The 12,165-nt window shown below is 35.8% G+C and overlaps 1 protein-coding gene across 2 annotated transcripts in view; it reads left to right on the top strand.

Moving 5' to 3' along the window:
- Nucleotides 1-1,627, top strand: part of LOC306846276 (cadherin-12-like) — a 48,561-nt gene extending 46,934 nt beyond the window's left edge. For both annotated transcript variants that reach the window (XM_079379532.1, XM_079379533.1), the window contains one exon: nt 1-1,627. This exon is cut by the window's left edge and continues 837 nt beyond it. The gene's annotated coding sequence lies outside the window, so the exon portion shown is untranslated.
- Nucleotides 1,628-12,165: the final 10,538 nt, after the last annotated feature.

Here is a 12,165-nt window from a genome sequence, read left to right as displayed (position 1 = left end):
GGTTCCTATTGATATGACTAGATTTTGCCTGCAAAACGTTGCTGAATATTGATAAATATGGCCGCACCTTAACACAAGTTTGTGGTATATACTGTACAATGAAAGTCAATGGGGATGAAATATTGCTTTGGGCCCTATTGAATTTAATCTGGACAAAAAGGTTAAAACTTCACTGAACAACGGTAAAAGTCAACACATCTTAACACAATAGAAAGCATTTTAAAAATGTATTGCGTGTTTTTTGTCTATACAATAAAAGTCAATGGGGATAAACTAGTTTTGGACCCCATTTACTTTGATTATTTGGACAAAAACAGCTGAAATTTCACTGAACAACAGTAAATGTCAACACCCCCTGACACAGAAAATATTTTTTTTTAAAGTTAAGTATTTTAGTTAAAGATTTAGTCTATATAGTCTGTACCTGTACAGTAAAAGTCAGTGGGGACAAAATATTGATTTGGACACCACTGACTTTGACTATATGAACGAAAACAGTTTGAAACTTCACTAAGAAAAAAAATTAAAATAAATAAAAAACATTAAATATGACTGCACCTTAACACAAAGTTAGTGTTTTTGTCTATGCAGCCTATACAATGAAAGTGATTGACTTTGATTATATGAACACAAACAGTTGAAACAACAGTTTGTTTGTTTTTTTCCCCTGCAGAAGAAAGTCAGTCAAGCAGGTTTGGAATGACATTGGGATGCGTAAATGACAGAATTTTCACTTTGGAGTGAACTCCTATAAAGTTGTCATATATGGCTAGGGAAGGACATTGACAAGGCTGGTTGGTGCCTTCCCTATACCTCATGCATATTTTACTCTTCTGTTCACTATTTAAGAAAAATGTAGAACTGTAATTTTTCTGACTGCATTTTAACATCTGTTTTATATACTTCTACAAGTCAAAGAACCAAAAAAAAAACCCTCTTTGATATAAAAAGTGCCTCATTAACTGCTTTATTTGTCTTTCAACTGTTGACATTGTTATTTGCAATGATCTAAGTGAGAGAAGTCTATAACCTGTCAATGGACCAAGAGGAGACAACAATAGGATAAACATCACATTCAAAAAACCGTTGTCCTGCTAGCAATCCTTCCAAACAAATTTACCAGCACTTAGCAGGAATTCTGCCAGGCCAGTGCCCGGAACGTCACAGTCGGTGCTTTTCACTGATGCCCCATGAACACATCTGTTTGGTTCGCCCTCACTGACTGCCCCAGACTGTGCTGCTTGCTTCCATGGTGATTGAGCCCCTCCAACCCTCCTTACTATCCTCCGGGCCTCTGCCACTAGTTTCATAGCCACAGGCTCTTTGCGCCTGCTGTCTTCCTGTCTAACTGTTGTGGTGGCGCTCTGACATCACCCTACAGCGATTCATCAGAGCCGTGGCTTTACACTAGAGCAGCTCATTCCAGTGATTTTGTGTTGGCCAGTCATTATAATGTTCATTTTGACCCACGTTTTCTATCGGTCTCCCCAAGAGTGGAGCTAATGAGACCTCTTTGTCAGTTATCGAATATGAAAGAATCTCTTATCCGTTATTGATTATATTGTATAAACATGTGTCTATAACAAACTCAAATGGAGACTTTCGACAATAAAGTTATGTTTGTGATAAATTCTCTTTGTGTCGCCCTCCCTAGGTTCACATTTTATCACCCAGAGTTAGACCTGTGACACAATGCAAGTGTAAGCATATTTTGATATAATGTATAGATTTATATTCATTTTAATTAGATTTATATTCATGTTAATTATAATACAAATTAATTGTATTTTGTTTTAAAAGTTGGGGGTTGGTACATTTTTAAAAAGAAGTCTCTTATGCTGACCATATTTGAGGTTATAGTAAAATAGAGTAATATTGTGAAATATTATGTGAATTTAAAAAATATATTTTCATATTTTAAAATGTAATTTATTCCTGTGATGACAAAGCTGAATTACTTCAGTCTTCAGTGTTATATGATCCTTCAGAAATCATTCTAATACGCTGAATTTAAAGGGATAGTTCACCCAAAAATGAAAATTCTGTCATTAATTACTTTCCCTCATGTTGTTCCAAACCAGCCACAAGATAGTTCATCTTCGGAACACAAATTAAGATATTTTTTATGAAATCTGTGAGCTCTCAGACCCTCTATAGACAGCAAGGGTCCTTACAAGATCAAGGTCTAGAAACGTAGGAGATCGGTAAAATAATCCCGGTGACATCAGGGGTTCAACCGTAAATTTACAAAGCTACGAGAATACTTTTTTTGCGCAAAAGAAAAAAACTTTATTCAAATTAGTCTCCTCCATGTCACCCTAGCGTCATTTTGGATAATATCCGCTGGACGGAAACAGGGTTTGCTCTTCTATGTTAGTCGTGTACCGGATGCGCTGTTTTCGTTCAAATCAAAGTGTAAATATACATAGAAGACGTATCCGCGCGGTGCAGCTGACAGAGAAGAGCGTACACAGTTTCCGTCCAGCGGATATTCTCCAAAATGATGCTGTGCTGACGTAGAGGAGAAGAACTGTTGAATAAAGTCATTATTTTTGTTTTCTTTGCATATAAAAAGTATTCTCGTAACTTTGTAAAATTACGGTTGAACCACTGATGTCACATGGATTATTTTACCGATCTCCTTGCTACGTTTCTGGACCTTGATCATGTAAGCACCCTTGCTGTCTATGAAGGGTCTGAGAGCTCTCAGATTCCATCAAAAATATCTTAATTTGTGTTCCGAAGATGAACGGAGGTCTCACGGGTTGGAAACGACATGAGGGTGAGTAATTAATGACAGAATTTTCATTTGTGCGTGAACTAACCCTTTAATGTGTTCTTGCTGAACGGTACTACTTTGAATGGTAGTGTAATTAAATTATAATTAATTACAATTTGTGTTTGTATATTACGAATAATTATTCAAATAGCCTATAAAATAATTTGTGTGAGTAAAAAGTATTACAAACATGATTTTCATGGAATCTAATTTACATGTGAAAGCTAAACCTCAAAGTGATGATAAACTGCTTAAATCATCAGAATTTAGTCAGACTGAAAAAAGGACTGTTTATGTACTTAAGTGTGCTTAAATCAAGGCCTTCAGATAGACTTTACATCCGCAAACAATGGGTAAGTACTTTGCTTTATAATTTCAGGTTTATGTTGATAAAGATGTTTGCAATTAATTTCCTCTGTCCAAAGCTCTACACATGGCAAACATAGGCTCTGTGCTTAAACTCTAACTTTGCTGCTTAGCAGTGTCAATGCTGTAACCTGTGCTGAAATAAATACGTGTTGCTCACGTGTGTGGTGTGAAACAGGCTTTACAAACAAGTTTTTTTTTGTTTTGTTTTTTGCCAATTCTGGGGACCTTACTCTTTCATTGTCAATTTCAGCCTTTACAAATGCTGGACTCACCGGTATGAGTTAATAAATAGAAGAAATACATGGCCTTATTTATAACCTGCATGAAGAGACAAGGAAATTACTTTTTTCCTCAGGCTGCATCTGCATTTTGCTTTTTTGCTTTTTTCTTATAATCATAATGGAGAGTCCATAATCAAGTGGTTGATCAAAGATGATGTATATTTCATAAAAATATTTCCACTTTTCAACTCCTTACCTTTTCATCATTAGACTATTTTTGTGCTCTCGCAATCCAAAGAAGACATCTTACTCTACCAAGTATTAAGAAAGATGACTTACCTTCAGTTTTGAAACCTGTTAATGCACTTAGAAATATCAAGTAGATACTAAATGTCAAGTTCTAAGTCTTATTGTAATGAGCCAGATAATTGAATACAATACCTTTAATACAATTTAAAAAAGGATGATTTTCGCTTTTCACAGGTCTTGGTCCAGGAAGGTCATAAGTAACTGTTTCTTATCAACATCTATTTGAATTGTCCCTCTGCTCAGGTATTGATTATTGTCTTGATAATATGGAAAATAATAGTTTTCTAACGGACAAAAGCAATATACCCAATATATATGTAAAAGGACTTGGTAATATCTTTCTGGTAGACACGTCTCTCCTTAATGTTAGAAAATTACATAATAATTTTTATTTACCCATTTGCAAATAGTTTTTTGTTTGTTTGTTTCATGCCTTGAAACTTAAAGGAATAGTCCACCCAAAAATAAATTTGCCAAAAATGTACACACCCTCAGACTATCCAAGATGTTGGTGAGTTTGTTTCTTCGTTGGAACAAATTTAGAGAAATTTAGCATTACATCACTTGCTCATCAGTGTATCCTCTGCTCTGCAGTGAATGGGTGCCGTGAGAATGAGAGTTAAAACAGCTGGGAAAAACATTACAATAATTATTTGGTTCTTAAAAAAAAGCAGCTTTTCACTTCACAAAACACTAATTGATGGAGTCATGTGGATTACATGTGGACTGTTGTTGCTTAAAACAAGGAAGATCTATATTATATTGTTTTGTTATGTTGTGTATTACTGTATCTTGCGTGTTAAGAATGTTTTTTTTCTTTACTAAAAAACAAATATTTTAAATTATTTATATATATATACATATACATATACCTACACCAGAATACTGGGAAAGACATTCCACGCCTCTCTAATTAGAGGAATTGTTTTACACAGGTTACCCTGCAATGTCAACATGTGAATCACTTTCAAAATTAAAAGCATCTGTTTTACTGAGGATAATAACTATGGAACTATAAAAAACTATTGTTGTTCCAAACCCATATAACTCAAAATGACAAGATAAAAACTTGCAATTCTGAGAAAAAAATTAAATAAAAATCTGAATTCTGAGAAAAAAATTAAATAAAAATCTGAATTCTGAGAAAAAAAAAAAAACCTTTTAATTTTTTTATACCTTTTCATGATGGGAAAAAATTTATCATTTTATTCTTCATCTTCTTCTTCTGAGACCAAATTTTAAAATGTATCTCTTCCTAGACCTTTAAAGCTACAACCACCAAACCTTCAGACTGGTCTGACTTGGTATGCTATATATTTTCTAACTGATCCGGCTTACGGTTTTCATAAACCAGACTATCAAAACCACCTAAAATCCCATAGACTTTCATTGAGGGGGTGAAAACTTTTATACAATAAGACTTAATGTGTTTAAACCATAGACTGTAAGAAAAGATGGATAACGCGTCTCCGCTTCCTTCCATTATAGAAAAGTGAAGTCAAAACATCTCAGTATGGCCGCTGCCATCGTGAGTAAATGACGTCATTTGGAGCCCGAGTCTGCGCAGTAGAGATTCGTTTGGAGCCCAAAGCTGTATCCGAAATCGCCCCCTATACCCTCATTCACTATTCCCTACATTAGTCCACTCATATAGTTCACTTGAAGGAGTGAATGAAAACGAGTGAGTGAATTCGGACACTGAATGCACCGGAAGAACTGCCGCTTTTGCATAGTTTGCTTCCTGTTAAATAATCATTCGAAACGGCATCTCCAAAATTAAGATTGAAGGATTTATCTTGAACTCTGTCATGGAAATTATGTATAAACCCTAATAGTCAATTTACAATTAATTTTGTACCTTTGTTGTATTCCGCTGTATTACGCCGTGGACGAGCGCTTCTAAAATCAATGAATGGATATGATTCAGCTGCGGGCGCCATCTTCTGGCGAGACGCGGGAATTCATTCGGAGTGCGACTCTCACAGTGCATTCTGGGGATTCTCTAGCCGTTGAGTGTACATCGGTTGTACACTCGTTTTTGCGGTGCATTGTGGGATTGAATGAGTGCACTCGAGAACATCCACTAAGGTTTCGAACAACACTTAAAATGGCCATCCCCTCAAATAGTGCACTATTTGAGGGTATAGGGGGCGATTTCAGATACAGCCCAAGTCTGCACAGTAGAGATTCGTTTGGAGCCCGAGTCTGCGCAATAGATTCGTGAGGTGGAGCCGCGGAATCAAACTCCCGCCCAAACTCCCACAGACCCAATAAACAATAACAACACACCCTGTTTTTATAGCATCAAATTACTAGCTAAAATCAAACTTACCACAAAAACGAACAATTGAACATATACCTTAAATTACCAAAATCATATTTTGTAAAATTGTATTGGAAGTGTAATTAATTTTTTTGTTATGACTCAAGTCCCATTCGTTTACATGGAGAGGGCAGGGTTTATGACCTGTACTGCAACCAGCCACCAGGGGGCGATCAAAGAGCCCACAGCTTCACTTTCCAGTATGAGTGAGACACACCCGGTTTAAACTGTCTATTGCTATAGCAAAGCTAAACAACTCCCTACTGAAAAAACTGCTAAAACCAGCCTAAGCTGATTGGCTGCTTTGGCAGGTCTCCCAAGCTGGTTTTAAATTGGTTTTGGCTACTTTTTAGCAGGTCAGGCTGGTCTTAGCTGTTTTTTACTGAATCAACTGGTTTTAAAGGGGTTTTGGCCATTCTTTAGCAGGTCAGTCTGGTCTTAGCTGGTTTTTAGCAGTTTTTTTACTGAATCAACTGGCTTTAAAGTGGTTTTGGCCACTCTTTAGCAGGTCAGGCTGGTCTTAGCTGTTTGTTTACTGAATCAACTGGTTTTAATACTAGAACCGCCATGGTCGCTGTATACCTAAAACCGCCAGCGGGTAAATGTTACCCGCGCATATTACAACTGTTTTTATATGGCTAAAGAACATACTATTTAACTGTATTATATGCCACTGTCTTCACAAAGAAGTGTCTAGAATGAAATTATTTTCTAGTCATCAACTATATTTTTGTCCTGTTTTATGTTCAAGGCTTTTTTTGCACTCATGGAGAGAATTAGAAGGAAGTAAATACATATTTGGGTGGTGTAATATTATACTACAATGTCATTAATTCATATATTAAGATATGATAATATAATCATATTAGATATTACATTAACCTATATGCTATTTAAATTACAAAAATAGCCAATAGACAATGATGAGCAATAATTCACCACACTGCATGTGATGACAAATTCAAGCACAGCTTCACCTAATTAATAATTAATTTTTTTAGTTATATCATTTGAATAAGAGAACAACACCAATAAACTTCGGGTAATATAAAAAAATGGTTTTGTTCATTACATCATAGATTGGAATTTTTTCTTTTTTTTTTTCTTCAAGAAACGGGCAGACTAAAAAGCACCACAGAAATGCACAATGAACGATAGAAATGGCAAAACAAAAATTAAATAATCTAAATTTTGGAAAATTTTTAATCTAAAAATGTTCAAACATTAGGCTACATAAATATGATATTATGAGTAACATTACACAACAAATCTTGATCGCTGTGAGATGAGCCGTCAGGTGCTGAGCTAACCCAGGACGCTTCCTCTCGCCACCATCAGACTCGCCATCACTCATGGTATTTAGTGCATCTTATACCCTTTCAGCATCCATAAATTGCCTTCTTTTACTCATTTTGTCTTTATTTATGAAACTGATAACCGCTAATTCAGTGAGTGAATGCGCTACCTAGCAATGTGCAATGTTAAAACATACGTGGCAAGAAAATGACAGCGAAAATACAGGCATTATATAGCGGGTAAATTTGACCCGCGTGGCGCTTATAGGTATAAATGCCCCGTTTTTTGATCTGGTTTTATCTAAACAATTTTAACAACAGGGGATTGTAAATCACACAATTTTAGTAAAAGTCGGTGACTGGGAGACTTGAATGTTTCATTGAAAATCTGTTATGTACATTTGAAAAACTGCCACGGGTAAAATTTACCCCGTGGTGGTTCTAGTGTTAAAGTGGTTTTGGCCACTCTTTAGCAGGTCAGGCTGGTCTTAGCTGTTTTTTTACTGAATCAACTGGTTTTAAAGTGGTTTTGGCCACTCTTTAGCAGTAACCGCATAGCAACATTCTAGCAACCACCCCGAGTACACTAGCGACAGCATAACAACACCTTAGCAACCACCTTGGATACCCTAGCAACCACCAAGCAACACCTTAGCAACCACCCCAAGTACCCCCTAGCAACCGCATAGCAATACTTTAACAACCAACCATGTACCCTAGCAACCACCTAGCAACACCTTAGCAACCACCCCAAGCACCCTAGCAACAACCTAGCAACCACCCTGGGTACCCTAGCAACCGCATAGCAACACCTTAGCAACCACCCTGGGTACCCAAGAAACCACCTAGCAACACCCTAGCAACCACCCCGGTTACCCTAGCAACCGCATAGCAACACCTTAGCAACCACCAGGGGTACCTTAGTAACTGCATAGCAACACCTTAGCAACCACCCAAAGTACACTAGCAACCACATAGCAACACCTTAGCAACCACCCCAAGTATCCTAACAACCGCATGGCAACACCCTAGCAACTATCCCAGGTAACCTTGAAACACCCTAGCAACCATGTTGAGTACCCTAGCAATCAACCTAGAAGCCACCCCAGGTACCCCAGCGATCTGTTTTTCTGTGTCTGTTCTTTTGATATACTGTATTGCCTTTAAAACATTCGAACTTTAATCTTTAAAACAATTTTTTACGTATTTCAAACTACTTCAAACTGAAAACCTTCAAAGTTCAAGCTTTTAAAACTTTTACAAACGTTCTGGCTAGGCTTTTTCAAATCAACTTAAAGTTTGTCTTCAAAGTTTACTATCTAGTTTTTTATTATTCCATTATGGAAACAGGCTTCATATTTATCATCTTGGGAAACTGTGTCTCATGAAAAACATTGTTCCTTGTTATTTCCAACTGAAGCAATCGAAACACACTCAGAGATGTGATAAAAGAGGCCACTTTGTGGTCAAGTTCTTATGAAATGTTTCTTTTCAGTGAACCTGTTGAATCAGTTCACAAATCACACTGATTGAGTCATTTACAAATTGGACTGATCTGAGTATTCTTGAGTAAACAACTTCCTCATTCTGTGGTCCAGTCCCTAGTTTAGTTCACTGAATTGGTCAAATCTGATTTAGAAGGAGCAAAGAACCAGAAGGGATATGATCCCCAGAGCTTGAGTGTACAGGGAAGTTAAATAACGCCTTGAAAAGTAAGTTAAGAATTCTGAACTTAAGTATTGTCAAGTACTACTCAAGTGTTTTGACTTGGTTGCACACACATTTGAATTCTCAGTAACTTCAAATTATATTAAAAGTTTATTTTATTATTAGTCTATGACAATTTTGTTAATAAAATAAACATTTGGTTATTCACAGACCATTCATATTTAATGTCTGCATCCACTAATGGTCCTTACTGACTAGTGCTAAATTTGACTCTGCTAAATTACTCTTTTTGTCTTCCATGTGAGAAAGGCCATCAAACTAGTTTGGATTATCACGAGGGTGAGGAAATAATGACAAAATCTTCATTTTTGTGTGAACTATTCCTTTAAGTAATATATAGGTCATGGTTAATACAAATGAGAGACATTTGTCTTGCATCACGTGGGTGTGTCTGAGGCTATATTTTCCTTCCCTCCTCCATAACAAGGCCCCAATTCCCTTTTCTACACTACAAATGCATTGTTTTCTGCAAGCCCTATGAATTCTAAGGAAACGATTCAGTCTCTGCTGAATCACACTCACATTATTGCTCTAAATATGTCACTAAAAAGTTTCTTTCCCAACCATCTGGGATTCAGAGGTAAGCCTCTCTTCTTGTCGCACTCTTTTCTCTCTGAGAAAAAGGCAGTCTGGAAGTGTTCTCAATATACCGACTCATCTTGAGTCTGCATGAGGAGAGGACAGTTTTAAATATGGTGATAAATGGCTTTTTTCTGTCTGAGGAGAGGCTATCAAACACAGAGTGCTCTGAATACACAGCAACAGTTTGGCATGCATATAAAAAGTCTGGAGCTTTAAGAAACTTTGTTGCAATATGAACGACTGAAGATGACACCATCCTTTGTGTGAATGTATGTCCTGCAGATTATAACACTCAGTGTATTTTGACAACTGTGGATTTGATGGAAGGGTGTTGATTGAGCACAATTCACATCTTTGCCACCTTCATCGAAATATTCATATGAAGGCATCTGTTAATAGCACCTCATGTGAAACATCAAAATCTTAATCGTGTTCTTGACAAGTGAGCAAAATTTACTTTGAAATTTACCAGTTTAATTGGTTAGACTGCTTATGTCACATCGATCTGCCAGCTCGGATCATCAGACAAATTAAAGCAATTTCCAACCAGGAATGGATGTTGGGATTCACGAGGAAGGTTTAGTGCGATTTAACTAAATTTTTACTTCAAAATTGGATTTATGATACAAATTGTTAGAGTTTTAAATTATAACTGGGGTTTATGCACAAGCATGTCACAATCAATCGAAAATTGAAGCTATGGTCTTTTCACAGTGGCTACTTTTGGTCTTCATAAAAATCGATTACTTAAATTGATTATGTATTTCTACCCAGATGCTGACACATTCTACAATCTCCTCATTTGCAGAGAGAAACGCACAAAATACACACACAATGATGGACAGAAAGGCATCATAGAGGATTTGGAAGAAGATATTGTGGGAACATATTTTACTTGATCTTCATTACACCTGCTTTCTGTTTCTATTTAGAGATGTACTTCTTTTTGTATTTATTCAAGTTCAGTGTCAATTGTAACTCAATGTATTCAGCTAATAATTGTTGCTAGAGCACTGTAATTTTTGCTACAATTTTGCTACAATCTTAATTTTTTGCTACTAATTAACATGCTGTAAGATTATTATTATTAGTATTTTTTTTTTTTATGTGAAACCCTACATAATATCAGAAGATCAAGCAGATAGATGGGTAAAAAAGACATTATTCACCAGTAATACATCTCATGTAATCTAATTAAATTTTAATGAAAATAAACTATTATTAAGGGTATTTATAAGTCTATTAAGGTCCTGTTTAGCACTTCCAAAGCATATATCTCTATGGAACCTCTTAAAAGGGGTTATATTTATCACCAAAATGGGAAGAACCCTAATCTGTTACTGTTTAGAAGCATTTTTCTTAAGAGTGTAGTTAATGCAATTAGTGTGATAAAAATATATATTTTATATATCATAATTTTTATGATATTTTCTTCCATACAAAATCTGCAAATGATTTCTCTTTTGGTAGACATCCTATCTCATTTCATTTAAAAATAAAAATTCCATTTAAAGGTCTTTCACTAATTAATTGTGCCATCATTGTCAAAAACCGTCGACAGACAGGCATGATTGTTTGACAGACAAACAAGCTCAGGTGTCTCATCAAAGGGAGGACGAGACATAATGTTGACGATGAGTCTATATTTATTGACTGTTTGTTTAAAACTGAACAAATGCAATAATAGTCTTTTTGTCAATAATGCTGTCCCATTCCCGTGAAAATGGTAGAAAACATTTTTGGTTTGGTGCTAATGAACTGGTAAGAATTGTAAGAATGGGCCTTTAAGGTTACAAAAAAAAGGTTGCTTTATTATAGTCAGACCATATCATTCCCTCACAGCTCTATTACTGTATTAAATCACTGTACCATACTGCAACATAAATTGACTAAATAGCAGCAAACAATGCATGTCTGCTTCATTGTAACAGAGCAAAATCATTTTTCTTAACCTGACAAAAGGGATCAATTGTTAGCATTGAAAAGCACACCATGTTTTATTTATATATTTATTTTTTATTTGTATTTTTACCTTCATACACTGATGCCTTTTTGTTAGGAAGTGAAAAGCTTTTTCTCTCCTGCTGCGTGAGTGATATTTCGCTTTATGAAAAGAACCAATCGGAGAGAGCAGATAGGCAGCTTTGTTTTGAAGCTTCTGTTATTTACTGAAATTAGTATTGATTCTTGTATCATAGCGCAACAGTTTCATTGAAGTGATGGAAGCATAATACTCCATCTCCACCAAGTTGCTGCCAAGCACTATAGTATGTGATTCATATCTCTTACCCCCAGTTAGGATATAGACAATAAAAATGAATTTCTCAGTAATTGGATGGGCGCAGTCTTGTCTTCATGCATTTGCTGGAGAAATACACTGCTGCATAACAATTATTTCACATCATTGTAAAATGACTGGTGTGTGTATTCCTGGTGCATACTTTCAAATAATAGATGCTGTAAAAAGTATGTGAACCATTTTAACAGGATTTTCACATGTATTGGTCATAAATTTGGATATTAGTCACAATAATACACAAACATAGTCAGCTTAACCAA

Source organism: Barbus barbus (assembly GCF_936440315.1).
Source record: "Barbus barbus genome assembly, chromosome: 26".
Taxonomy (NCBI): domain Eukaryota; kingdom Metazoa; phylum Chordata; class Actinopteri; order Cypriniformes; family Cyprinidae; genus Barbus; species Barbus barbus.
This window is presented reverse-complemented; position numbering and strand designations above follow the sequence as displayed.